The 23,801-nt window shown below is 41.7% G+C and overlaps 1 protein-coding gene across 1 annotated transcript in view; it reads right to left on the bottom strand.

The window, feature by feature from the left end:
• The window catches only part of RAF1 (Raf-1 proto-oncogene, serine/threonine kinase), a 98,400-nt gene extending 75,668 nt beyond the window's left edge, over positions 1-22,732 (bottom strand). Inside the window, exon 1 of the mRNA XM_026656663.1 lies at positions 22,620-22,732. The gene's annotated coding sequence lies outside the window, so the exon portion shown is untranslated. The remainder of the gene's footprint in view (positions 1-22,619) is intronic.
• Positions 22,733-23,801: the final 1,069 nt, after the last annotated feature.

Here is a 23,801-nt window from a genome sequence, read left to right as displayed (position 1 = left end):
AAAAAAAAAAAAAAAAAAAAAAAAAAAAAAAAAAAAAAAAGGAATGTTCACATTGAAAACAGATCAATTTACATTTTGGCCCAAATAACCTATCCTTCTGTTTCAGGGGAGACAAATCTTAAAATCACATAAGGCAAGCAATTATTTACAGTAGACTCTCAGAGTTACAAACAACAGAGTTACCAATTGACCGGTCAACCACACACCTCACTTGGAACCGAAAGAACACAATCAGACAGTAACCGAGACACAAAAAAAGAAAATACAATACAGTACTATGTTAAATGTAAATTACTAAAAAAATAAAGGGAAAAGGTTTTTTAAAAAGATTTGACAAGATAAGGAAACTGTTTCTGTGCTTGTTTCATTTAAATTAAGATGGTTAAAAGCAGCATTTTTCTTCTACATAGTAAAATTTCAAAACTGAATTAAATTAATGTTCAGTTGTAAACTTTCGAAAGAACAATCATCATGTTTTTTTCACAGTTACAAACACTTCAGAGTTAGGAACAACCTCCATTCCCGAGGTGTTCGTAACTCTGAGGTTCTACTGTAGAATACTTTTTTGCCCCAGCTAGTATCTGTAAGTATTTCAACTTTGCTGAAACTAGATCGATTTTTTCCCCAAGGTCCACACAAATTCATTCCAGCGAAAAGATCTTTGATAGGTTTCAGTCAGAAGCACTTTTATTTTACAGCAATTATTTTGGGAGAGGGAGGTTTATACCTATGCCATCACAAATAGTTGTCCCTCAGTTTACACTCATTCCTGCATCAGTAGATTTCCTTTTTTCCTCCAAATGGCAGTTGATTTTATATTTCACAAATATTTCAGCATTATCCTGAATTAAATATCATATAAGTAAAGAATGTATTGCCAGTTTATGTTTTCATATATATTGCTGTACTCTCTACTTATTAATTGCTACCCTACATTGTTTATTTATATTTAATTATTTTTAATATTTAAAAAAAATAAGCTCTTCATGTACAAATAGAAATTACTGTTGACTGTGTGCATATTACTGGAAGTGAATAACAACAGTATCAGAACTGTTATCTTTGGGTTCTCAAAAACCATGATTCCAAGCTAGAGTTTGGTATCGTCTGCACGCAATTATAGAAGATTTTCCTAACTTGGTAAACAAACCTCAATCAAGGGAGAACTGTATCTCATATTTTATTACTTTGTTTATACCATTCTTTCTTCCCTCCCATCCACAGCCTACCCCAGAATTATACCTTTCAAGCAGAGTTGATATTGGGACTCATGTTTAAAAAAAATTTGGTGCATAAATACGCTCTTGATTTTTGCTTATGCAGTAATCAGGATTGCATAGTCAACTCTAATTGTGCAAAAATCATCATATTAGCTATCTGCACACTGACACTGAAAGCATGAAAGAGGCATGTATTTTGCATGCCTAATTTATTAGTTTCTAGTAAACTAGAAACCGGGGGGGAGGGATAGCTCAGTGGTTTGAGCATTGGCCTGCTAAACCCAGGGTTGTGAGTTCAATCCTTGAGGGGGCCACTTAGGGATCTGGGGCAAAATCAGTATTTGATCCTGCTAGTGAAGGCAGGGGGCTGGACTCGATGACCTTTCAAGGTCCCTTCCAGTTCTAGGAGATGGGATATCTCCATTAATTTAGATCGTGGAGAATATTATTTATTGAGCAGCCCTGAGACTCCCACTGCAAAGCCAGATATGGAGAGTGTCGAATCCAACCACATGCAGACTCTAATCATGTTTATTACAGCAGGACAAACTAGGAATGGGGCCCCACTGTGCTAGCCACTGCACAGAGTAGCACACGGTCCCTGCCTTTAAGAGTTTACAATCAAAATTGACAAGACAGGCTGGGGGGGAAAAGGACTATAAGTAGAGTTGGTAGCAACGACTATTATTAAGGTTGCCCAACACTTCCCATTATAAGACTTTGATTTCAGTTCCTTATAACTTTGCCAAACATTAACCAATTTGGGATACCTAGGACCTGATTTTTCAAAGTACCTCAGCATTTATGTAGTACTTCATATGTTCAAAGCACAATTTCCACTGACTTCAGTTGCTGCTGGAGTGATCAACATTTCTGCAGGTCTGACCGCAGAGTCTCAAGATGGGCACCCAGAAAGTGAGGAACACACAATTGTGAGAAGTCTGGTTTAAGTAACTTGCCAAGCATCACACAGGAATTCTGTGGCAGAAACAGGGAACAAATCCAGTTCTCCAGGACAGCATTTATAGGCCTTAATTATGAGACAGTCCTCCTCCAATTCCCACTTCAGTCTTACACACTTTCCAACTTTTCTAATAAACGAGGCAAGGACCCTACAAACAACAACCTTCTTCAGTACACAACCCTGATTTCCCCAGAGCATAGTGGAAAAAATAGTACTTGGTCATGTAATTAAAGGCTGTATCATAATGCACAAACACAGGGGAGCTGAATTAAGGCAACCTTAATACTGGCATTTCCTAACTTTTGAGTGCTTTACTTTGCAAACTTAATATTTTAATGTAACTTGTGTGTGTGTAATATAATACACAACCAAAGTAAAGCATGTGATGGCAACAAATGTTATATCAGTTCCAAGATTTTTTTTTCAGGGGGGTGTGGGGGGAGAGAAAAGGAACGGTAGGTTTAGTTAGGAGGGGATAAAGTGGAAAGAAATGTGAAGGTAGGAAAGGGGAGCAAGATGAGGGTAAGGACAGATATGGAGTAAAACTGAGTTGAAGAGACTGTGAGGGAGAGCTGGACAAACAGCTGAACAGCACAAGGCACAAAGTCCAGTCAAAACTGTAGAAAGTTCTCTGAATGTCTGATGGTCTTTCCTTTGGCTGCTTCTGCAGCTGCTCCCCTGTACAGTTCTGGGTCTGAGCGTATGCTGGCATTGGTGTGGCCACCATTTTATTCCATCCCCCCACACCCCGAATCACTGCTTTGGCTGTTTCTGCAGCTGCACCTTCTGGCTGGAATCTCTAGCTGATTCCTCTCTGCAGCCTCTGCATGTTGATAGAAAATCTGTCTTTGGTCTCACCTCTACAGCACACTACCCCTCCTTTACACACTTTTTTCTTCTTGGAACAGGGTACAGTTGTGAGGATGTTACCATATTACTGCTAAGAAACAACAAATATGATCAAACATGAAAACATTATGTGGTGTGGTATGCTCAGTTCAGATAAGAAATAATTTACAGTACAGTTGGGGGAGGGAGGAGGTTGTTTTTATTTTTTGTATTTTTAACCAATAAGCCAGAATTAACCACATAATGTTTAAAATTGAAGACTTAAACATAGCATGAGCCCCAATATTTCTGAATCCCTGAGAAAAACAATACCAAGTTTAAGATTACAGTTATAACAAAATGAACATAAATCTAGCATACAGCATTCTTTATGCAACTTTCAAGAACTGAGTTAGTAAGCTATTAAATACTAAAGAGAAAAGCTTTGAAACAAGACTCAGGGGAAAGTTTTACACTCCATGCCCTACTGTACCCATGTCAACTAGTCTGCAAAGTTCACACAGTTGTAAAATCAATTGCTGTCAAAGTCCAAGATGCAATACCAAAATTCAGGTGTCCTTAAGGCTCTCCCAACCACCTCTTGCCATACACTATTTTAAACCGCAATTTTGTAAGCATTTAGCAGGAAAGCAAGTGCAGTCAGCTGTAGTACTTCACCCACATTAAGAAAAAATGTTCAGTCAGCAAACACTGAATTCTTATGATTTAGGACTTTTTGCTTTGGGGAGGGATGGCTTTGAAACCCCGCCCACATCACAATGCAATAAGAAATGAAGTGGTTGAGACTTGTGTTCCCTCCAAAGCTTAGTGCTAACTCCAGCATTAGGAAAAATTAATGTAGAGAAGAAAAAACGAAGCACTCTCCCTCCTCTACATATTATGAGAAAGCCATCCACTTCTGCAGAATTAAAACTTTAAATAAAACAAGATTAATAAACTACCTTTATAGATGTATTGATAAACTTCCAAAAAGTAACCCACATAGAAAACTGCACTACACTGGGTTATGAGTCTGCAGACAAACAGACTAAGTGCCTCTGTTAATGCTCACTGCTTTGCCAAGCAGCAGCAGAATGAAAGTCAGTGAAGACTTTAGTGGGTTTCACTGCTGCTTTTCAGAACCCTGGGGGACAATGGTGAAACTCTCATTGAAAGAATCATGTTAATTTCGCTTTGCTGCTGCTTGAGAAACCTCAAAGCAGCAGTAAAGTCTGGCACTGAAGTTACTCATGGGAAAGGAGAAACCAAACAAACTAAGCGAGCAATACATTCATTAGAACAGGGGTTCTCAAACTGGGGGTCAGGACCCCTCAGGGGATCGTGAGGTTATTACATGGGGGGGGTCGCAAGCTGTCAACCTCCACCCCAAACCCTGCTTTGCCTCCAGCATTTATAATGGTGTTAAATATATAAAAAGGTGTTTTTAATTTATAAGGGGGGGGGGTCACACTCAGACTTGCTATGTGAAAGGGGTCACCAGTAAAAAGGTTTGAGAGCCACTGCATTAGAACAAGTAACCATGACTCTTATAGCAGCTAGAACTCTGGAAGAAGAGTAGCATAACACAGATAACCCTTCCACACAGACCCTAGCTGAACAGCCAGGAGCTCTGAAGTTACAGGAAGGAAGATAAGGGAACCCTTCCAGCAGCCAAGGCTGGGGAAAGCATGAAAATTACAGACACCTGCTAGCCAGAAGACAGAACCATAAGCAGGGCCTAGACCAGGGATGGGCAAACTACGGCCCGGGGGCCGCATCTGGTCCTTCAGATGTTTTAATCCAGCCCTTGAGCTCCTGCTGGGGAGCGGGGTCCAGGGCTTGCCTGGCTCTGGCACTCCAGCTGGGGAGCAGTGTCGAGGGCTTGCTTTGCTCTGCGCGGCTCCCGCAAGTGACAGCATGTCCCCCCTCCAGCTCCTACATGTAGGGGCGGCCAGGGGGCTCCGCACGCTGCCCCTGCCCCAAGTGCCACCCCTGCAGCTCCCACTGGACAGGAACCACGGTGCCTGTGGATGGGGCAGCGCGCAATGCCACCTGGCCGCGCCTCCGTGTAGGAGGCGGAGGGGGGACATGCCGCTGCTTCTGGGAGCTGCTTGAAGTAAGCCTGCAACCCTGGATCCCGCTATGCCCCAACCCCCTGCCCCAGCCCTGATCCCCCTCCTGCCCTCCGAACCCCTCGGTCCCAGCCCGGAGCACCCTCCTGCATCCCCAACTCCTCATGCCTAGCCCCACCCCATAGCCCACACTCCCAGTTGGAGCCCTCACCTCCTCCCGTACCTCAATCCCCCCCTTATAAATTAAAAACACTTTTTTATATATTTAACACCATTATAAATGCTGGAGGCAAAGCAGGGTTTGGGGTGGAGGTTGACAGCTTGCGACCCCCCCATGTAATAACCTCACGATCCCCTGAGGGGTCCTGACCCCCAGTTTGAGAACCCCTGTGCTAATGAATGTATTGCTCGTTTAGTTTGTTTGGTTTCTCCTTTCCCATGAGTAACTCCATTCATGGCCCGCCATACAATTTCCATACCCAGATTGACCCTTGGGACAAAAAAGTTTGCCCACCCCGGCCTAAACAGAACCCTTATAAGAATCCCAGAACCAGCACTCTTCCCTTCCCAGCAACTGAAGTTGAGGGAAAAGACTGTTTCTCATCAAAAGCTTGGTGGAACCACAGGACCTTGCTGGTGCACCAAAACACATCTCCTCCTGTTCTATACCTACCTCTGGCTAGGATATTCACTCCTATATTTAACAGGTGTCCAATAATTTTTTCTGTCCCTCCCAAATGATGTATAAAAGCAGACATTAAAAATCTGTAAAAGTGCAACCTCTCTCAGTATTGCTTCCATATTTTCCAGAATATACACTTACATTTACAATTTTAGGACTGTAAAACTGTTGTGGTCTTTTCTGATCTTCACTCAACACAATTATTTTAAGGTCCATCATACCTGAATTGTGCCACACCCAAGGCTGAACACCTGCCCCTTCAATTGCGCTGCTGGTAGAAGACAGAGCAGCTGGTGGAAAAAACAATAAAACCTGAATGAAGTGGCAAACTTTAAAAAGAAAGATTCCTTGAAGTCATAGTAGCAGCATAATGGCTGAAGAAGTGATTACGGCAGGGGTGGGCAAACTATGGCCTGCAGGCCGAATCTGGCCCGACAGTCGTTTTAATCCCGGAGCCTGCCCCTGAGCCTCTCCCTGTGCCCCAACCCCCTGATCCTCCTCCTGCCCTCTGAACCCCTCAATCCCAGCCCAGAGCACCTTCCTGCACCCCAAACCCTTCATCCCCAGGCCCACCCCAGAGCCCGCATCTCCAGCCAGAGCCCTCACTCTCCTCCCCCCCCCGGCACCCCTTTCCCCCACCCCAGCCCGGAGCCCCCTCCTGCACCCTGAACTCATTTCTGGCCCCACCCCAGAGCCCACACCCCCAACCAGAGCCCTCACCTCCTCCCGCACCCAACCCCAATTTTGTGAGCATTCATGGCCCACCGTACAATTTCTATTCCCAGATGTGGCCCTCGGGCCAGTAAATTTGCCCACCCCTGGATTAAGGGCTGGTCTACACTAGAGAGCTAGGTCAACCTAGCTATATTGCTTGAGAGATGTAGCTAAGCGGACCTAAGCTCCAGCATAGACAGTACTGGGTCGAAGGACGAATTCTTCTGTCAAACTAGCTACCACCTCTTGGAGAAGTGGATTTACTACAGTGATTGAAGAACTCCTTCCATCGCTGTAGTATCCATGCTATAGCATTGCAGCTTCAGCGCTGCAGCTGTGCTACTGTAGCATTTCTAGTGTAGACATCCCCTAAGATACTGATACAGAGTAAATACATTTAAAAAACTCAAAGGGACTGAATTATAATCCAGTCCTGCACTTCTATGATTTGTTCATATTTCTGAACCAGAACAAATACATTAACAATTATCAATTGAATTACAATATTATAAGCAAAAAGAAAGCCACCTGCTGGATAAAGGTCAAAATTAACACTTACACACCTAAAGTTAAGTGTGCAGTCTTCAGTAACTATTATCACTGTCTAATGAAAACAAATGCCTTACTGAAGATGGATATTGTTTGTGTATTTACACCAGTTCTAACTGTTTTGCACAAATAGAGAACATCCCAAGATTTTAAAAAAGTGTGTCATGTGTGACTATCAGTTGGCTAACCAGGTGGAAGGGACCAGTTGTGGGGAAAAGTTATATTTAAATCTTTGTACAACAGTAAAAAGAAAGAGAAGGGAAAAGGCATTTTACAAATCTCATAAACTTCATATTAACTATACATAATGAGAGCTTCCAGACTTCTCGATCACCAGACTAAACACTCCTTGGCGAGGGAGTGTGAAATTGTTAGCTGTTCAGACTAAACATTTACCTTTTACAAGCCAGAAAAAAAAAATAGACAGGATATTCTAGATGCAAAGTAATTTCAAGGTAACAAAAATAATTTCCCTAGAATTATCCAGTTTAAAGCTCTGACATGGTACATTATGGCCACTCAAATCAGGTGTACCAGGCTCAGGACATGGGAGATTAACTCATTGTGGGAAACTATACAGATGGTAAGAGGTTTTGTCAGTCCTTCGTCACAAACAAAATCAGCACTGAGAGGATGGGTAGCCGTGTTAGTCTGAGTCTGTAAAAAGCAACAGAGGGTCCTGTGGCACCTTTAAGACTAACAGAAGTATAGGGAGCATAAGCTTTCGTGGGTAAGAACCTCACTTCTTCAGATGCAAGATGACTTGCATCTGAAGAAGTGAGGTTCTTACCCACGAAAGCTTATGCTCCCTATACTTCTGTTAGTCTTAAAGGTGCCACAGGACCCTCTGTTGCTTTTTACAGAGAGGATGGTGAGCCTGGCACACAGCAAATTCCCAATTACAGCTCCTCTAGCAGCAATAAAGCCAGCAAAGGAGAGGGTGTCTCTGGCCAGCACGGGGAGTGGAATTACTCTCTTCCTACCCTTTGCATACAGGTAGATAAAGTATGTATGTAAGACGTGGGAGATAATTTTCATGCTCTGCTCACAGTGATGAGGCCTCAGCTGTAGTACAGTGTCCAATTCTGTATGCCACACTTTAGGAAATGTGTGGACAAATTGGATACCATCCAGAAGAGAGAGAAAAAATGATAAAACACACATGGCCAATGAGGAAAGGTTAAAAAAAAATGGACATGGTTAGTATTGAAAAAAAAGACTAAAGGCAATGGGATAACAGTCTTCAAGTACGTTAAGGGTTGTTATAAAGAGTATGGTAATCAATTGTCCTCCATTTCCACTGAAGGTAAAATAAGAAATAATGGGCTTAATCTGCAGCAAGGGAGATTTAGATTGGATATCAGGAAACAATTTCTAACTAAAAAGGATAGTTAAACTCTGGAATAGGCTTCAAGGGAGGTTTTGGAATCCCCATCATTGGAGGTTTTTAAGAAGAGGTTGGACAAATATCTACCAGGTATGGTCTAGGTTTACACGGTCCTGCCTCAATGCAGGGGGTTACACCTGATAAATAAATAAATTAATGGAGATATCCTATCTCCTAGAACTGGAAGGGTCATCGAGTCCAGCCCCCTGCCTTCACTAGCAGGACCAAGTTCTGATTTTGCCCCAGATCCCTAAGTGGCCCCCTCAAGGGCTGAACTCACAACCCTGGGTTCAGCAGGCCAATGCTCAAACCACTGAGCTTTCCCTTCCCCCCTAATGATGATCTCTCAAGCTCTGGTCCAGCCCTATGATCTCATAGAGAAGAGCAGCAGGCAGGATTTTTGCATTTTTATACTTTTACTGATAGGAAGAGATTTGATTTTTGATGTTCATTACTTCTTTAACTTTTTTATTTCTTTCCTTCTGTGTTCTTCGTTCTCTTTTAACATGTTTACATTATGCATAAAAAGGTTAAATTCCATTACATTTCTAAGAGCTGTTTGGGAAAGGATTTTTATTTACCAAAAACAGAAACAATTTTCAGACTTTTCAATGGAGAAGAATTTAGACACACTATACACAAACTCCATTTAACAAAGAGCGAGAAGGAGCATAAGATGGCACTGACACACTAAGTGAATTGCAAAGGAAAAATTTGACTTATTACTCTCTTGCTTCTTTATAATGTATAAAGATGGTGAGAGGGGTTCCCTCCATATTCTTCCAAACCATCGACAAGGGCAAAACCCAGGGATTGCCAGAATTTATTTCCTCATATTTCTAAGAGTTTGTCTACACTAAAAGTTTTGCTGCCTTAACTATGCTGGCATTATTAAAGTGGCAAAAACACCACTATTCTGGATGTGCTTACATCAGTATAAAAGTGCTTCTACGAACAGAACTTAAATCAGATTCGGGAACCAAAAGAAGCTATATCAATATAAAGCATTTTATATCAGTATAACTATCTATACTAGAGCTTGTCGCTGAATAACTTTGTCCGGGGGGAAAAAAGAACACCCCTTACCAACATACAGCTGTGCTGGTAAAACTAAGTGTAGGCAAGACCTAAGGTAAAAGCAAATAACTTTCTTTTTAAAAGGGATCTTTCAGGCCACCTTAATTTAAAAAAAAAAAAAAAGGGGGGGGGGGGGAGAGGAGAGAGACAGAAGATGGTGCAAATCCACTCTTTAATCATTCCTCCGCAGGTCTCCTTTACCACCACCCAAGATGGTTGTTTTTTGGTTTTCTTTAAAAAAAAAAAAAAAGTTTCGTGAGCTTCAGGAAGCAAAGCAAGACTTCCATTTATCCAGGCCTTAATTAGCTGAGAAGAGCCCACTGCAGTATAATATATTGCTTTAACTTCATAAGAACAAAAATGTTATCACTTTTAAAGCAACTAGGAGTTAAGAGATAGAGATGTTTCTAAAATGTAAAATAAAGCTCATATGAGTAAATATTTCATAGAAATAAGATTAGTCAATTTTTATAACCCTTTCACACTAAAAAAAACAAGCCAGAAATCTATTTGTTCAAAGTTGATGTTTGTGTTCTTGAAACTACAACTCAGTCAAATGGGACTGTTTGTTTACAGAGCAGTCTAGCAATACAAAGATACAATATAGCATCACATCTCTTATTATCTTACAAAAAATAGGGAGCAAATAAAAAATAGTTAGGATACAATACAGCCTAAGAAAAGCCTTACTACTATCATACTTACAAATCAGTAGACACTATAGTATATTTTTATGTCTACATATCAACACAAAATAGGATGCAATGAACCAACTAACTCACAATTAACTATTTTCCTGAGTCAACAAAGTAGAAAGAACAAGAGAGTTTTCACATTTTTCTACATTAATTGCTTTTAAAATACATCTGGGCATGGGTCAAGATATGTTTCTACAACCTGAGCCAAACCTAATACATGATAATACTCTAGAGTTTTATTAGCTCCAAACTGTTTGGACAGCTCTATAACTACTTTTATTATTCTTATTTTACAGTTTACCATACCAGACGGGTAAACAAAGCAGCCTACATAAAATGGAAAACAAGTACTTGATTCAATTAGAAGCTCCAGATCCTATATGTGAAAAGGCCGTTTGCTATTCTGTCAATCATTTGTTAATATACCCTCACAAGTGTCCAGAAAGTATGTTCTAGAGGATGTTGCCAAAGAATTCCACCTCTATGTGGTATGGTAAGCCAGACGCCACACACGATCTTATGCACACATTTTCCTGAACTACACCTCTACCTCGATATAACGCTACCCGATATAACACGAATTCGGATATAACGCGGTAAAGCAGTGCTCCGGGGGGGCGGGGCTGCGCACTCCGGTGGATCAAAGCAAGTTCGATATAATGCGGTTTCACCTATAACGCGGTAAGATTTTTTGGCTCCCGAGGACAGCATTATATCGAGGTAGAGGTGTATAAAGATTTCTTTTATAGGGATGCTTATACAATGGCTCCAAATTCCATGAACCTAACTGCGAACTCCACTTCAAAAGAGGTCTTCCTCATAATAGACTTCTTGGTTCATAGGAAGAGCAATGTCCACTTACAAAATGCTGCTGCAACCAGGATTTATGGCAAGTCTGGAAAACCAAATTATGAGTTAATGAGGCTTACCATTATTTGTGACAGACCTATACTTGTGCAGAAAGATAGATGCTATCAGGAGAAAGAGAACATGTAAATAACTAACCTTCTGCACTATCATGTGCACAAAGCAAAATATTGTACAAGATTGATTAAAAACTATGCTTACATTGCACTTCACCCAAACTGTGTATTTCTTACAAAACACAAATTTGCACAACTATATCTATCATATCAGACGTCAGGGATTTCTGAAAAGCCACGAGCCACATTTTATTCAGTAGCCAAAGAGTGCATGCATAGCAAATGACACTGAAGAGATGCCCTTCCTACAGGAAAGTGACCCAGGACTCATGCAGAATGGAAAAGGAATCTATACCTTTAATCTTTAGTAAAGTGACTGGAGTCCTATGGAATGAAACCCTGAGGTACAACACCTGGTGAATATAAACAAAAAGCAGAGATATTCAAAAACAAAACTGACAGCTGTATAATACACCACACTGAAACCATTACTTGGATATTACAAGTATTACCTAAATATAGGAGTTAATTTTATTTCCTCCTACACTATCACGGCAAGTTTTCAGGACCGAAGCCTTAGGGAAGGAGTTGTCAGTCATTTTAGGCAACATTTCAGCGGAAAGACGGTGAATTTATAAGGCTAGATTGGTCTCCACATATCACACAATGAATTGTAATACTGTCCCTAATTCAGCATGATGCTTAAGCCCTTAATTAATCTCATTTTACTCAAAGTATCATGATTAAATCTCACTGAAGTCAAGTCAAGCACTTGCTAAGTGCTTTGCTGATCAGCAATAGGATTACTCCTTTTTCAAGTTCCTACAATTAAGCACCTTGCTGAATTGGGGCTGTTGTTGCCAAGCACTGGTTCAAGAAAATGCAGTACCAAACTAGAACTTTGAGGGGCATAAAAGTAGTTATACTTAAACCTGCACTTGAGGAGAAAAAATTTCTAGGAAACCCAGACGGGTCTTAATAATTAAGACATGAGGCTCAGATTGGGCAAAGGAAGAACTGTAAACCAAGCATCAATCAGAAAAGCTGTAAGTTCTCATTACTGCTGCTGGAAAACTAAAAGGAGTGAAAATAACTTTTGGCCCCAGAATCCCCATCCTGGACTAGCATACACTTCCTAAAATAATCCAACACTGACTGAGGGCTAGTCTACACTGGCAGCGCTAAAGCGTGCTGTGGCAGCGCTTTAACATGGCTCGTGTGGGCGCGGCAGAGCGCTGGGAAAGAGATCTCCCAGCGCTCTAAAAAAAGCCGCCTCCACGAGGTGCGTGGCTCCCAGTGCTGGGAGCACAGCTCGCAGCACTGGTGCACTGTCTATACTGGTACTTTACAGCACTGAAACTTGCTGCACTCAGGGGGGTGTTTTTTCACACCCCTGAGAGAGAAAGTTGCAACGCTGTAAATTGCCAGTGTAGACAAGCCCTGAGTTAGAGGGTAAAATCCCATGGAAGACCAGGAAGTAGAAGAGAAACAAAATGCCAAAGATAGGACTTTGTAATCCCATGATGTTTCTAGCCAGAGATGAGCTCTCATCTATCACCTGAACAGCTGAAAGCTGCAGGAGACTAGTCTGAAGCAGCAAACTCCAGACAACACACAGAATTAGAAAAATTATTTATTGTTTTTCAAGTCAGAAAGTCTGCTTATTTTGAAAGCAGGTTAAAACTGAACTGACCTATCTACCTGCCAGTTTTGACATGTACATTTTTTCCAATTTCATACCCCACAATGCTACAAAGACAAGCATTTCAGGAGGCTGGCTGTATGCATGTTTTACAATGAAAACATAAATGGAGACCAAAAAAGCCAGCCTGTTCTTGTTTCAGAGTAGCAGCCGTGTTAGTCTGTATCCGCAAAAAGAACAGGAGTACTTGTGGCACCTTAGAGACTAACAAATTTATTAGAGCATAAGCTTTCGTGGGCTACAACCCACTTCTTCGGATGCCTGTTCTTGGTTTGCAATGGGAACCAACAGATGCATACAGACACAAGCCATTTGTTTAATCACATCAACAACTTTGTAAATTATAGCAACATTGCATATTAATTTGAGAAAAATTAACGTTTTGTTCTTAACAATTTTGTCTGTACCAACTAAAGAGAAATAAAGACCATTTTAATAAAAACCTCTTGTAATGTTCTTGTTTAAAAATCAACTCAGTACGATTATAAAAGCAAAATAGAGTACTGGTTTCCTTCTATAATTTCATCACTTTGCATTTTAAAAAATTCATTTAAACTTATTTTTTACCTGATCTTGTAACTTTTAAAATTCTGCTTACCATAAATATACATTTCTAAAGTCTAATAGCATGCCCAACAGTTTGCAATCAGCAAAGTTTTAAATCACAATACCCGCCAACACTATTAGAAAGAAGCACATCTATTCAAAATAAAGGCATATTATATTTAATAAATTCAAAAACTACAGCAGTGCAGTGTTGTAGTTAAGATTACATAATCGTGAAAGTTAGAAAAATGAAAGTTATGGTTACATGGCAATAACTTGTATACATGTGGTATTTTTTATTAGCCTACTACTTTTGCAACACTACAATGATAACAGAAGTAGCGTTTTCATTATATGCTCCAGTTTTCACTATTATCAGTCTTCTAGTTGAAGTGTTTCATCTCTGGCAGGACTTGAAAAATCTACTCACAGTGTGGAACGTTTTCCCTAGTGAATGAAGAATCTTAGGCTATAGATTTTGCAGAATATAAACTTTTTTTTAAATTGATTTAAATTTCAGGTTAAAAGTTTCAGACACTATGCCCATTCCTGTGTCAGGAGGCCAATTGTTGTTGTTTTACAATCATATTGCCTCCTTTTAAAAATATTTCTCCCTAGATGCTCTGGGAAAAAACTAAAACACGGGAAATACTCAACATACAAGGGAATCTCTAAAACTGACTATTGACAAGCTTCTGTCAAATGCAAAGTACACAAACAAAAGAAATGGAGAAAAGTATTTCTTTCAGCTGTAGTGGTCATTTTATTTGTGACAATACAAACTATGTTCTGACATATGCGATTTTAGGTTGGCAGCATCTGGTTAACAATCTCTCAAAGTTTCTTCAGCATATACTGTAAATTGGTAAAACAAAGTAATTCCAGTTACTGTCCTGTAGTTTAAAATCATAAGGGCAGATCTTACTGGAATAGGTAAAAATAGCACTAGTGAACATGCCAAAGGGGAATCTTTCCACTATATGGCCACTGCTTAGATTGCAACATAAGCTGGAAAAAGAACAGGAGTACTTGTGGCACCTTAGAGACTAACAAATTTGTTAGCCTCTAAGGTGCCACAAGTACTCCTGTTCTTTTTGCGGATACAGACTAACACGGCTGCTACTCTGAAACATAAGCTGGCTCTCTCTTCATAACTTAACTGCCTATGCATGTGCTACACACTAAACACAGTAAACTTAAAGCTTGAGACTAGAAAAGTAAGACAGGAAAGTAACTCGCCTTCAGTTAAATTTAAATCTACTACATTACTGTGCCCCGTATACTTTTTTCCAGCAAACCATTATTGCCTATCTGCGAGTTCTACACTGACATCCCTATAGTTTCATAAAATTATGAGTGTCTAGAACCTTATATTTTGTCATTTGAGATTAACAAACCATAAAACAAGAGGATCAAAATGCTCAGCTTCTGTAGGACAAGCTCATTCTACACACACAGGAGTCCCTTGTATTCCTCCATTCCCTCCTTTTCTATTTCAGGGACTCCCTGCAATCCCCACCACCTCCCTCTGCTTTATGTCAAGGCTCTGTGCTCACCCCCATTCTCTATTCCCTCTCCCACCATTATTTCTTTTCTTTCTGCCTGGGAAGTAAGTCATTCAGGGTGTTAACATTTTAAACCCTGTTGGGACCATGGGCAGGACTGAGAAATGATGGGGTGAGGTATTGTTATGGTGGAAAGCTTTAATAGTTGATCTATAGACAAGAGTGGTTGAAGCTGCTAGGTCCCCCATTTCCTCCTTCTGGTTTTCCAATTTTCATCAGTAAGGTTCTGCCCCAATATGTAAACCGTTCTCTGACATTTTGGAATTCACGGGATGTAGCAATGTTCCAAATGTATCACATGACAAACAAATGCCATCAAGTTGAGTGTAGTGCCTCAGCCACTATTAAAGCTTCTTTTCATCTTTCTTGGATAAACAATGCAAAAACATTTAACTCTGATTAAGACTGATGACTAACACTGGTTTTTTAAATATTTACTATTTGTATTCCAATAGCACGCACAATGAACCAAGCCTGTCCAATCATACAGAAAGATATTCTCTGCTCTAAAGAGGTTACACTTTAAGCTTTTCTGAGGGAAGGGAGGGGCAAGGGGGAAGAAGAGGTTTTGGCATGTTTGTCATCCTCTGTCTAACTTTACAGACTTGGTTTAAAAGAACATTGCAATGTACCAAAAGATATTCTAACCACTAAAATCACAATTAAGAGCTACTAATTTAACTATATAAAATATGATGATGAACTTAAAAAGAAAACAGCTATCTTCATAAGGTTAAAAGTAGATTAGAACTGAGAAAACTCAGATTCCATCAGAATCCATTGAAAGGTCAATTTCAAAGTTGTCTTATGGTAAATATTTTACAACTTTGAAGTTAATTTTATGGTTTTAGAATTGTGGATAGAAACTGGTTTTCAACCTAACATCAGGCCCACATCCTCTGTTACAAATGAGGTCAATTTTCAGTAAAAGAGTGACCAACAGATTTTAAAAAAAAATCAAATTCTTATCAATACATCAAAAACATTTTTCAATTGGTGGCTACTTTACATGCAACATAGTGAAAATACAGTCTCCTTCCACTCCACACCAATCTTTCCTGCATTTGTTACATTACCCTGTGAAACTAGCCCACCTGTGCTCCTGAACATAACATTTATTCAGCTATGGTGAGCTGAAGAGGACTGACTACTCATTCCTCATCTGTTTTCTTTGTACTCCAGCCACAAAGGAAGTGGCACACAAAAACAGCACAGGCAAGTTTCTCCTTATGCTACCATAGTGCTCTACAAACTAGGCAGCGGGGAAAAGGAGAAGAATTTTACAAGAGAACAAAGATTGTGGTACCTCACTCCTCAGTCCAATGGGCAGTAAGTCGCTGCATTATGAAGAAACTCATCCCAGGAGAGGAACAGAACAAAGAATGGAAGGAGGTAAGAAATGAAGTATATCTTATGTTTTTCTCTAGCAATCCCCTCAAGCAGACTGACAGGACCATTCTAAACACTGCAGAGAGAACCACATCCAGTTCTTCAGCAAATGAAATATCCATAATCCAAGATCTTTGAGGTAAGAAGACTAAAATAAGAAAGTGGTGCATTACAGAAATGCCCTAAATTAAAAAGAGAGAGATTCAAAAAAAGGGGCAGGAAAAGATTAGCAGAATAAAGGACATAAGAATTTAGAAAAATAGGCAGATTAATAATTGGATATGGAACTTTAAATTTACAAATACCTAGTTTGGCCATAGAGAGTGAACTATGTTCTCAACCCTAGAGATAATCCAGATTGGGGCAAGGCATTTGAGTTAATAAAGCTTCTGTACTTGATACTATTTTCTACATAAATCAAGGACTTTTCCAGACTTCTACTGATGTCAAACAGACCAGCAACTTTCACAAACAATTAGTGAGTTGACGGGGAAGATTACAACTAAAAAACAACCAGGGGAGGACAGAGAGAAACCCATATATAGATATAGATATATATATATATAGAGAGAGAGAGAGACCTATCTCAGAACTGGAAGGGACCCTGAAAGGTCATCGAGTCCAGCCCCCTGCCTTCACTAGCAGGACCAAATACTGATTTTGCCCCACATTCTTAAGTGGCTCCACTCAAGGATTGAACTCACAACCCTGGGTTTAGCAGGCCAATGCTCAAACCACTGAGCTATCATCCTCCCATTTAAATAATACAAAAAATATTTGAGGAGACTAGAAAGACTCAAAACTGTAAAACAGCTATTTTATTAGATAAAATTTCAAATGCCAAACCTCTAATATGCCAATTGATATTAAAATTTATTTTCAAGTACATATAATTTCTTCGTGTAAGTAAGATCTGATTTTGCTAGGCTAAACAAAATCTGTACAGTTTTCTTTTAACTCCTCAGATCTTTAATTCTCTATTTCATGACACACACTTGCACTGGCAGGCCAGACTGGTAAACAGATGTACACAGCCAACTAAAAAATCCAGATGTCCACAGTGAGTGGGAAGTTTGTTCTGACGTGCAGGAGGCCCTATATCAATTTCTGCACAATCTAAGCTTTCATTTTTACAAAGTTTCTAAAACCTTCAGTTGCAAAGATAACCTTTCAAACACAAACTGAATCAGAACCAGGCAGTTTTGCCTTCTTAAGCCTACAGGCAACAAGTGTGCCTCTACTGTTGCTCACCAATTTGTCAAGCAAGACCACAATGAAGTTAAGACTTGTGTCACTGTTGCTATTCAGAATCCTATGGGCACCAGTGAAACTTAAGAATCATGTCATCTGCGCTACTATTGTTGCTTGAGAAACTCTGGACAGCAGTAGCAGCAGACACAAGAGGTATTCACAGGAGACATGGACCAAAACATTACAAATTAAAACCTCTTCTTCCTTCCCTTGCAGCAGTGAGGAGCCTGGGCTGATGGAACAGTATAGCATCACTGGATATCTACTTCCCTTGTAGCAGCCAAGAGGCCATAGGGGGGGGGGGGGGAGTAAGCTCCATCTCCCTTCCAGAAACTACAGGGAGGAAGGCAAAATGTCCTTAAGATATGTACTACCAAATGTTGATATGAAGGAGACCCCCATACCAGAGCCTAGAGACAGCAGCTTAGTAGAAATCTTAGTATCCTCTCATTCCCATGTAGCTGGCCTCTCAGAGCATTGCCCTCCTCCTGGACCCTGTTGGTTTCCTCCTTTCATACCTACCACAAGCTAGTAATTATCTGGCATGCTTTACAAGCAATTAATACAAACAGTCCTTCCACCACCTCAGCAAGCCACTGTCTGGTTTACCAATAAGATTTAGACAGAGCAAGGACCAGTGATCAGAAAATAAAAGCCACAATACCCTTCATCTCTGAGGAGCGAGAAAAGCAGTAGGAGTGCAACACAGAATGGAGTTCCCATTCTCCCCAAGTCATCCAGGAGGTAGGACAAGAGAAGAGGGGACCTCCTCACTCCTTGAAGCAGGGCAATGCCTGTGTATCTCTTTCTTGCTAAGTCTCCAGCTTTGCATCTCCATTGGGCAATTTCCTCAACATTCCCTAAACAATGATTTTCAAAATTCTAGCTTGCTCTCCAGTAAAGAGCATTAAGAAAAGCAATTCTGAGCCCCCATTATATTGAAAGTCTAAAATTCTGAGCCAGCTTTAATTAATATGGTTAACCCTTCACCACACCCAGCTACAAGTCATTGAAGCAACCTCCTTCAGTTTGTGATCTAAAAATATACTTATAAGATGTCCCAACTGTTCTTAAGTGATACTATGTATATCAACTGGAATGCAATACAAATCAACACCCTTTTGTGAGTAATTTACAAAAGAACAGAAACATTTTGGGTCAAACCAATAACAAAGATGCAATGCAACACCCGATTTGGAATCTGAATTGGAACAATCTAATATAACAATAAAAAGAGGAGAAGCTAGGCAGCACTGAAGTACATAACTGAAATATGCAGATAGCAGGCCTCACGTAGGATAGCCAGTAAAACAATTCAACGGAAGTGTAAAATGGAATAAAATTGCAGAACAGAAAGATCAGGCTAAATATAGAATGGTCTCCAGATACAAACCTAAATCTTATTTCCCCGAGAGTGGAAAGGAAACAAACCAGTATTGCCATATATATTAGTACATTACATGAAAGGCCCATTGCCTAAGCTGTTTTGTCTAAAGTTAAAACAAATCAGCTTTGACTGGTTTGAATGTATGCTCTGCTCCATTTATTTCAGTAGGCAGGATATCTGTTTTTGGAGCAGGCACTAGAGAAGAATGGCAAAACTTAGACACACCTGCAACTGCAAACAAAGTGAGCTGGATATGTTTTTGTATTGCTCATGAGAGAGTCTAGACAATTTTTGTATTGCAATCCTAGTTTTGAAAAGCTACCACAAATAAGGCAAAAACTCCAGAAAACACTTGGAGTCCATCAACATTGACTATATCCCATGAAATCAAATGTCCACTGATTAAAATCCATGTACCCATGGTTGTTACATTTCTTAGCTTTGAACTCTACTGAGAAATCATGGCTATATCCAATCAAAAATTCTCAGAAGGCAGGTGTACACTTAAAAAGCAGCAGCAACTTTAATGAAGACACTACTAAGCCGATGGGAGAGCTCCTCCAGGAGGCATAATTAATCCACCTCTGTGAAAGGCAGTAGCTATATCGAAGGGTCTCTGTGGATATAGTGCTGTCTACACTGGGGGGGAGGGGTGTCAATATAATCTCGTCACTCAGGGGTGTGGATTTTTCATACCCAAGTGACATAGTTATATCGATGCAAGTTTGTAGCATAGACCTGGTCTGACAGTATTTCATTTATTGGACTCTAATGTAACCACAGTAGGGTTTTAATACACAAAAAAAGGCATGGGCCATTTAACTATAAAATGTTAGCATCCAGAATTCCAACAAAATCACCTTTGTATGAAACAGATGACATTTATAGTATAAACACAATATTCAAGTGACTAAATAAGTAAACACGCAGCCAATGCTTTACAAAGTAAAATAGTTATTTACAAAAAAATACTGTGCAAGTAACAAGGGCCAGTAATCCACTGAGAATTAACTGTTCACAAAATTTTGTCTGTCTAAATTCCACCTTTACTTTTAGCAGTACTAGAGCAAATATATAACTGAATGCATACCGAGATTATTCACGTATTCAACTATGCAAGGCATACCATACCAACTGCAAGTTACCTCAAACCTGCGAAAGCAGCTAATTCATACCCATTCCTAAAAAGAGTCTAGTTAATTTTATAAAGACCGAAAAGGTAGCATTTTTGCCTCACTGAACTCTGTTGTTATATTTGATCAGTGACATGAATTATCAGCTCAGGATTCTAGCCAGTCTTCTGAGAGAACTTGTCCTATATATGTATTCAACACATCTCATTTCTGCTTTAGAAGAGTTTTCTTACAACAAACACATGCCACAAAATATAAGAGAATTTTTTTATCCCATATCCGTAAGTACCTCACCTTGATCCTGTCATTACAAACAGTATGTATTAAGTTGATATGACTGGACCAGAAACAGTAGCACATTTCTCCCTGATACTGAAGTAGAGCAAACATGAAAGTAAGGTAAATTACTGCTGTTGTAAAATAAAATATCTAATCTTGGAGATATTAAGTATGTACATAAACTGCATGATGAGTGTGCTTCAAATTTAATAATCCATTACAGGCAATCTTTGTAGATCTATGTTACCACCACAATTTTGCCAGGTTTGTATTATTAAAGAAATTACACTCATGAAACAGGTTAAAGATCTTATGTATGTCAACACAATTTAGTGACCAAGAGTCATCTAAGAGTTTGTCTACAGAGAGACATTAACTACTAAAACTAAATCAAATTAAGACCACATTAATTCTGAATGAGAGCACCCACACAGGGTTTTAACTAATCTGCTTTAAATTCACAATTTTAGCTAATTTGGATTAATTTTCCTGAATGTCCCTATGTAAACTCGCCACAAGCATACTTCATCTTTACACAACAAACAGACCCATTCATTAGTCAATGTTTGTAGGCCACTATCTATATATTAGCTATTTACAAGCTTTTCAAGACAGATGATCATTTTTAATCCTCTTTTCAAGTATTTTCCATCCACCACAGCTGGCCTCAGTTTCTGTAGAGCCCCAGGCAAGTAAAATGTGCAAGGGCCCACTCAGTTTCCTTCTCTTCTTTACATGCATAAGAATCTCCAACTGCCTCTTACAAGCCTGGAACACATCCCCAGCTTGACAATCCCACTTCAATTGGTTCTGAGGTCCCAGAGCCTCTGACAAACTCCTTTCATTTATGGATGCCATTCCAAGGCTATTAGGGTAGAAGGCAACATCAGACATGTAAATTTCAGAATCTGTGCCAAAAGACATGACAACTATACAAGAGGATGCTATTTAGAGGAAGATCATTTGTATACCTCCCAGAACCTTAGCTAAATGGGCTCTATGTAACAGCATAATCATAAGGTACCACTCCAGAGAAAGGCCTTGTCTACATGGCAAAGTTGTCCCAGTTTAACAAAAGTCATAATTTTAAACACATTTGGTTAAATCACTAAAAAAAAAAAATCCCTGCAAAGACACACTTGTTGCAGTTTACAAAAGGTGTATTTAATTTGAGTTTAGGTCAACTGAGAACTGGTTTAAGCTAAACCAAAGTATGTAGCATCAAAACTGAAATACCAATGTCCAAACAATGGTTTGCACTGTGTTTAAAAAATGGATTCATTTAACCATATAAGAGATACATACACTTTCTATTCTCAAAGCAGCAGATCAAGGTGGCTGTAAGATTTAGTGGGCTACTGATGTACATCACTAGATACTTGACACAATAGTCCCCAGTTCTATGCAGTACTAGTATAGCTCCAAGTAGATCGTTTTGGTACAGATAAATACAGAACAACATACCATACTTTATCAGGGCAGCATTTCAGGTGCCCATTGCTCACCTGTCCTGCCAGACCTAATAAACATTGCGGGAGGGATTTTAAAAAAAGCCATGGAGGAGGAGGAACAAACTAAAATAGGAAGGGCTGTACAAACTCCTCAGCTACATGGCACGCCCCACACTACTCAGCCACTTGGCTAATGTCACCCCCGACAAGCCCCTTGCTACAGCCCCGCTCTCCAGCGTCTCTCCCTGCAGGAGGAAATAATCTCTCTATTCCCAGTCACCTCCGGGGGGCTCCCATTGACACCGCCAGACGAAAGAGGCCGGCCGAGACTGGCCACCCCCTCCCCGACCCGCAGTGCCTACGGACGGACGAGCCCCCTTCCCCCTCCCTGGCACCTTCCGCGGTGCTGGGTCCAGGCCACTGCACAGCCTGCTCTGCGCCTGGAGCGCCCCGCTCGGGGCTCAGGCCGGGCAGGGACCCAGCTACCAACGGCTCCAGCGGGGTCCCCTCACCCTGAAGGGACACCAGGCTGCCCCCGTCCGGTCCCGTCCCTTCACCACTCCTGGCGCAGGGGCAGCCCAGGGCCCTCCGCCTATGTCGGGGGAAGAGAGGGTCACCCCGCTGGCACCCGCTCTCCAGCGGGGCGGCGACGTCTCCTCCCCGGGCGGGTCAGCGTCCCCGGGGTTCAGCGACGGGGCAGGGAACCGCTGAGTCCGCTCCGGGGAAGGGGACCGCGGCCGAGGGAGGGGAACCCCCGTTACTCTGCCCCCCTCAGTGACCTTGGCCCCCGCACTGCCCGTACCTCCTCCACGCAGGCTCCGCGGCTCCCCCGGACTCGCTCCTCACTGGGCGCCGTTCGTTCCGTTCCCCATCTAAAATGGCGGCCTCACCCTCCGCGAGACATTTCTCGCGAGCCCATCGATCGGGCCGGCGCTCGGCTCCTCCTCCCCCCGCCGCCAGCCCAGACCGCCGAGCCGCCGATGAGACCCACCTTCTTCCCCGCCCCCTGTGCGACCCAAGCCGCCATTTGAGAGCCGGGGAAGCCGGAGAGGGTGGAAGACCCCGACTCTACGTGGATAGTGCGGGGGGGAGACTGGTCTGACAACGGCCCCTGCCCGCCCCTCTTCTGTGACAATCAGCGCGACCATGCGCCTTGCCCCACCACCACTGCGCCTTCTGGGGGCTGGGGCTCGCCCTTCGCCTCCGGGAGCAGCTACAGCAGGATCCGGATCGCTTTACTCACAGCAGGCTGCTCTGACTCGCTTCTTTCTGCTCCCTCCGCCTTAGCCTCCTCCGGGGAGCAGGGGCCCCCGCTACTTGCAGGGAGGAGAGGCGAGCTCGGCTTGCCTGCCGGAGCTCTGCTGAGCTCGCTGCTCTTCCCCCGGGGCAGGGCCGTGGGGGAAGTAGCCTGGCAGTGGGGTGTCGCCCCCACACCCGCCCCAGCAGTTGCAGTTTTGGATGTAGCTGGTGCTGCTTCTGTCAGCGTGAGAGACCAGCTTCCCCTATCGAGTTTGGGCGCTGCACGTTCCCTTGCGGTGACCTATTTGTGGATGTGTCTGTGCTCAAATTTGTCTCCAGCCTGTGTAGCAGCAACATGCAGGAAAACCACCTTCTCAACCTTGTAGAGGCATCATCGACCTACTGAGGAGGACGCAGTGCATGTGTAGCCGCTGCAGGACCTGTGTTGACCCTCCCAGTCTTCCAGCAGCTGTCCCACACTGCCCCATTCCCTGTTACACTGACTGTGCTAGTCACAATTTTAAATTCCACAGGTCAAGGCTCACCAACCAGAAACCACCCTTCTGCCTTTACAACCTCCCCTGTGTTTTTGAAATACCTTTTCCTGATTGCCCACCTTGGCAAGCATACCTAGCAGCCAGGGGTGAAAGTAACAAAACTCTTACCCGGACAGGGGCCTGGCTCTGGGCCCCTGGAAGGGGCGGAACTGGGGGTCAGCCTCCACCAGCTAGCCCTACTGTGCTGC

This window comes from Terrapene carolina, unplaced genomic scaffold (assembly GCF_002925995.2).
Source record: "Terrapene carolina triunguis isolate 2854851 unplaced genomic scaffold, T_m_triunguis-2.0 Scaffold232, whole genome shotgun sequence".
Lineage (NCBI taxonomy): Eukaryota > Metazoa > Chordata > Testudines > Emydidae > Terrapene > Terrapene triunguis.
Note: the sequence above shows the minus strand (reverse complement) of the source record. Positions and strands in the feature narration are given on the sequence as shown.